We start from the raw sequence: 6,420 nt of genomic DNA on the forward strand, positions 1-6,420 counted from the left end.
CTGACATATGGAACGAACTGGCGCATTTTACTTCGAGATCTTAAATTGAAAGCATACAAAACATATTACGCTCGACTTTTCCCAGCGACATCGCTTCTTTTCAAAAGTTCTAAGAAGATCTGAAGTTTTCGAGCCATTTCTTGTTCATCGATGACGCCCATTTCTGGCTTAATGGGCATGTAAACAAGCAAAATTGGCGCATTAGGGACGAAGAGCAACCTCAAGAGATTCAAGAGCTGTCATTTCATCTAAAAAAAGTCCGTTGAGAACGTAACCGGCAATGGCGACCTGTACCGCGCCATTATAACGTACTATTTGAAGCCTTAAAATTGAAGCTTGTGATCTCGGTGACATTTGGTTTCAACAAGACAGTGAAATTGATTTATTGAAAGAACACTCTTCGGTGCGTAGATTATTTCACGTTTTGGGCCAGTCGATTGGCCATCAAGATTGCGTGATATCACACCGTTCGACATTTTCCTATAGGGATATATAAAGTCTTAAGTCTATGCGGACAATTCCGCCTTGATTCAAACCTTGGATCACGCGCATTAATCGAGAGTTACCTGTCGAAATTCTCGAACGAGTCATCRAAAGCYGGAMTCATCATCTGAGACRTAGCYTCGGCCAACATTTGAAATAGATATTCTTCAAAAATAAATTYCAAAGCAGTTCCTTCGAATGATAACAAAGATGATATCAAAAAGCAGCTTACCGACATCAAGACTGAGACAYGACACTCGTTTCACGAATGGATCGATTTGGTTACAATTTAGTGGAGGTACACAGACGGAAATTCGAACGTGATTATTCTTGCRGTACCTCGTGTGGCACCACTATATCAAGCTTTCATTTTCCAACCTTAACTAAAAAGTTGTAATGATAGATCTTATTTTGACATACTTGTATTAAAAAACTAGCTTAACTTCATTTTACTGTCCGTGTGAAGAAAGTTATGACAGAGAGCTGAGAGGCTTAACGCCTCATACGGCAGTATTTTTGTTTTTAAATTTATATATTTTTTTTTAATTATACATATCATACRTACATATCTACTACTCACTCACATCATTGGAAAACCATACTTTGTGAACATATGGCAACTCGTATTTATACACACACACATGATATCAACTTGTGAGAACAAGTAAGGCAACTGAGAAAAAGTAATTGAATCCCTGTATGAATGCTTGAGAAATGAAAATGTCATCGAATTGATTTGATTGATTGGAAAGACACGTCATAAATAGCTTTATTAAAGCTTTTTTCAAYGGAGACTGAAATGAAATCGAATAGTTTTGAAATTTTTTAATTAAAGTGTTACTTAGTAGAGGCGTTACTTCTTACCCATAAACTTTTAAGGAGTTTTGAATAAGTGAAGTAGTTAACCTTCGCACATCAGAGGGATCTCAGGCTAGGTTATGTTCTTTTTAAGTTTAGGATATGTTTAGCTTAGGTTAAGTCGCAGGGYTGAACCCAAATCGATGATTAACACTTTTGTGTTACCCATAAGCTACTGAGAATCTGAATTATCAGATCCTCATAGATCGACGATGCGTTTTGAGTTTACCACAAATTGATTAAGGCGGTTAATATCAAAACCCAACAACTCCGATAAGTTCGCCAAAAGCGTGTCYACCGAGATAACTCAAGCTCAGTCTKRYAAAAGCYAAAGGWAGTGATAATATGATTCCATGCCGTCTTTATCAATTTTCCTTTGGCAAAAGCGTTGTACTGCGTGTGAACCTATTGGACAGTGGTAATTATTGCTAAAAGCCAGTAGTTCGAAGGACTTCTTACAGTTCACTCCAGGCCAGTAGTATCTTGCAGTGGCATAAGATTTTTTTGTTGATCAGCGCATGCTGAGCTCACTGAGGTTTCAAAAGTCAAAAAAAAAAAAAAAAATCTGAAAACTGATTTGCTTCCAATTGAATGATTAGGGGAAAGATAGCGTCCTCTAGCAAGCTCATCGGCTTTTCAATTTCCGGCGATTCTGTTGTGACCAGGCGCCCATACAACTGGAATGTGGAATAAGTTTGAAGCTGGAAGCTATAGACATATGTATAGTCTGCAAGTTAAAATTTAACATACCCTCCCGGCTATGGGAGTGAATACATACTACTCTGAAAGAAGTTGCACTTTGGAGTAGCAGAACTTCTGCTGCCATGAAGGCAAGACGCTTGTTACTTCCGCAAAACATGAACGGTTGTCTGAACTGACGTTGATTAACACCAAAAGCTGCGTTGGGATCTGGAAGGACTTCTCCTACCAAACAAGATTTCAGACAAGCCGACTCCCTATCGTGTGAATTCTTCAATCTAATCCTGGAGAAAATAATTCGAGCAACAGAATTAAATAGAGATGGTACAATCTTCTACAAGAGTCTACAACTACTCACGTACATCGATCACATCGATATCATTAGTCATAACAACCGAATCGTTAGCTCTGCTTTTTTCAGGTTGGATATTCGCGACTTGGCTGCCATGTCAGTGCTGCGCGTCATAAATTCGAAGTTATAGATAATTTCATCTACCTTGGAATCAACAAATGGTCATCTTGGAAACCCATCGCTGAATAATTTTTTCCAAGAAGTGCTACTTCGGACTGAGTAAGCAATTGAGAAGCAATGTAATCTTTCGACGAACAATGACCCAACACGATTAATGGTCCTTCGCACATTGGCAACGGCTAATATCGAATTCGATGGAACGATGAGCTGAACCACGACATTGGCATAGTTCAGCGGTTGGGCTAGTAACGACGCAGTACCCGTCGAGAAAAGCAGAGGAAAAGGAAGACCTCCACTCCGTTGGAAAGACCAGGCGGAGATGGAATTGGCTACTCTTGGAATCTCCAATTGGCGCCAAACAGGGTAAAGGAAGAACGTCTGGCTGTTGTAAACTCGGTTCTATCGGTGTCTACGGCAATAAAGAAGAAGAAGAAGAAGGTACGTCTAGTATGTGTATATATGTATGTAAAATACAGCGGAGGATTTATATAACCCTTCAAATTTAATACAATTAACACCTTCGTTCCCTCCGAAAGTGTATTGAATAATTACCTGTTTCTTCATGCCACAATAAAACCCGTTAATTGAAAGCTATATCTCACCTACTCACGAAGCAATGTAAGTTTTCATGTTTTTCGCGTATTATTTTACTGCATTCATTACATAATATAAATGTATGCCTTTATTTATTATATAAATTATATTTACTCTTCATTTCTTTGCGAGCAGTTTTTATTGTTTTTGTGCTGTATTTATATATATAATATGTATGTCGTTTTTATAATTTTCACATTTTAAATTGTCGGCTTTGCCAGCACACTCCTCAGCCATTGCGCCGAGCCTACACGCGTTACTATAGTTACAGCTGCTGGCCAAACGCCGTCCACTTGAGGCCAAGTGCTCAATATTCAGTGTTCGGGCCAGTTGCTCAGTTTAACATGCGAACTGCAAGTGTATTGCTTTTGCTGCAATATATTGTGCTCGGATTGGGGTAAATGGGCTAATGGTCAGCGCGTTCTACAATTGAATTGGAATGGAGCACGCGGTGGCGGCGCTGACGGCGGCTCCGGTGGTGGCAGCAATGTCCTTCACAACCGCCGTTGTTGTTGTTGGCGATACTGAAAAAATACTCCAATTAATTTCGAATAAAAATACTGTGTTTTATTTGCTGAAGAGGTCAGCCGCGATGCGCGAAAGTAGGMACAGAGCGGGTGTTGGGCGGCTGCGGCTCGAGCGGCGCGTAAAATTGCGCAGTCAACAGCAGCTTTGCACTGCACTTTTCGTGCTTCAGTTTCAGGCAGTTTTTTCTTACACATACATACACACAATATTCGCGTAATTTTTTGTTTAATTTTTTTATTAATGATTTTTGTTGAAATATGCGGGTTTCTTTTGTATTTATGTGTGYTTGTAGCGCTTCATATGTCAAGAGCTGCACAGTGAGGCAAATGCGAGTATACAAATAATACTCAWCTACTGACGATGAACCAYWTCCAGCACGGCTGYCAAYTTCAAGTGATGATCAACMCGTCAATAAAATAAAGGAATTGCTGCTTGAGAATTGACGATCTACAGTCAGATATCTTACTGACATCGTTGAAAACCATTTTGAAAGATCATTTGAGATGAAAAGTGAAAGCACGATTGGTTCCAAAATTACTAATGCTTTTTGACTACCAGGATATTATGAAATGTATTATTACTGGCGATGAGCCTTGGATTCGAATATCGAGGTAAAGATGAACCGAAACCGGAAAAACCACGCCAAATCAGATCTAAAATCAAGGTTATGTTGACAGTTTTTTTTTCAATTATTGAGGTCTGGTGCACTCCGAATTCTTTCCGACTGGTCAAATTGTCAACAAAGAATACTACTTGAGTGCTAAGCGTTCGTATAAGGAGGCCGGAATTAAGGACCGACAAMTTCTTCGTGAGTTTCTCGCCAAATTTTCAACCAATAAAGTTCGCAACCAAAGTACCTTTATTTGTCTGATTTAGTACCGTGTACCTTCTGGCTATTCACCGGCTCCGGAAACCGTTTTGAGTCAATTGAAGGCATTAAACATGAACGCGCACTGAGGGCTATCCTGGAAATTATCTTTAACAACTTCCATGACTGAAAGAAAAAAAAAAAGTGTTTTAGGTCGACTGCGATTACTTTGATAGGACGACATAGAGTTTGAAGAATAAATTAAGAATTTTAAAATTGTGAACAAAGCCTYACTATCTTTTGGGTATATATCAGTAATCGGAAAAGTTATAGGCCGATTCCATCTATTATATTTTGAAGTTGTGTTAGCAGGTGACGCAACTTTATTTATTGTAAAAAAATGGATAAAAAGGAATTTCTGGTGTTTATAAAATGCTTAATAATAATTTTTGAAGAGAAAAATGTGGTTGAAGCAAAACCTTGGCTTGATGACGAGTTTCCGGACACGGCCTTAGGAAAATCAACTATTAAGAATTGGTATGCTAAGTTTACCTAGATGTGGTGAAATGAGCACTGAAGACGAAAACAGCAAAAAAGTCTAAAAATTAATTCCACAAAATTGATCGTAAAGAGAAATTGTTCGAGAGAGCAGGCACTCTAAAGATATCAATTGAAAGAGCATATTCACGAATATTTGGGTATGACGAAGCTCTGAGACAAGTACGTGCCGGCTCACTTTTGACCAAAAAATACGACGAATTGATGATTCGGAGCAGTATTTGAAGATGTGCAAGCGTAATAAACCTGGGTTTTTGGATCGATAAGCGACTATTATATTTTCTGTTCTCAGATCTAAAAAAAAATCCTCACTGGGATGATATTTTCGACGAATGAAAAGTTGATCGCCACAATTGGGGACTATTTGAAGCAAAGGACAAATTGTACTACAAAACTGGTATCGGAAAGTTGGACGAACGCTAAATTAAGTGTATCCACCTTAAAGGGAACCATGTTGAAAAAAAAAATAATAATAATAATAATAACAATTTTGCCAAAAAAATGTGTTTTACTATGGTAGGCCGGTACTTTTCAATTGACCTTTTAATTCATAGACTGCTTTCACCTAGTTTCGGTACAATATCTGTGCCGTTCAGGGCAGTGGTGAGATCAATCCTCATCAGTATGTTTAACKTTGTTCTGCAGTTTTGGGTATCTTTCTGGGTTTGGCTTCTTTTGGATTTGGCTCTGCATTCAGAAAAGTTTGTGTTGGCAAATGAATTGAAGAAGACAGACCATTTGAAGCTCCGTAGCTTTGCAGATTGGACGCTGAAAATGTTGGAAGCCGACGAGGATTTTTATAGAAAAATCATTTGCCGGAGCCACCCTTATTAGACCCCTATATGATGTAGTTTGCATAAAAACTTTAAGTTCTTGTATGGGAAAGGATTTTTTTTTGAAGTTTTTATTTTTTATTTTGAACTATAATTATAAATAATTACATTTCATTTGGCAAGGCAACTGGTAGCTAGACTATCGGCCTGACTAATTACTAAAAGATTTTATATTTTAATATAAAAATACTCTAGAATAAGATAATATTAAAAATAAGTATCGAAGTAAATAAATGATTAAACAAGGTGCAAAAGGTTACTTTGGTTAATTAAGTTAAAGATTTTTTTTATGTTTTCAATATCTAAGGTCTTTAGCATATTTGAGGGCAACTCATTTCCGAATATATTGACTCGCGCATTTTTATATTTTATACACTCATCGAGGATAAGTTTTATGGACAGTGCGCAGTTGCACGCTGCGCAATAAGGAGGCGGCTCCCCTTTTAACAAATATTCGTGCGTTAACTTTGTGTGACCCAGTCGTARTCTGGTGATAATTCGAAGTTGATCTGCAGCCGCTGAGACCGGGAGTGTTGGCTTGATTCGATTTTGATTGTAAACTTTGTATCCATGTTGATACGTTTGCC

The sequence above is a fragment of the Bactrocera latifrons genome, unplaced genomic scaffold, assembly GCF_001853355.1.
Source record: "Bactrocera latifrons isolate USDA-ARS-PBARC rearing strain unplaced genomic scaffold, ASM185335v1 scaffold_432, whole genome shotgun sequence".
Taxonomy (NCBI): domain Eukaryota; kingdom Metazoa; phylum Arthropoda; class Insecta; order Diptera; family Tephritidae; genus Bactrocera; species Bactrocera latifrons.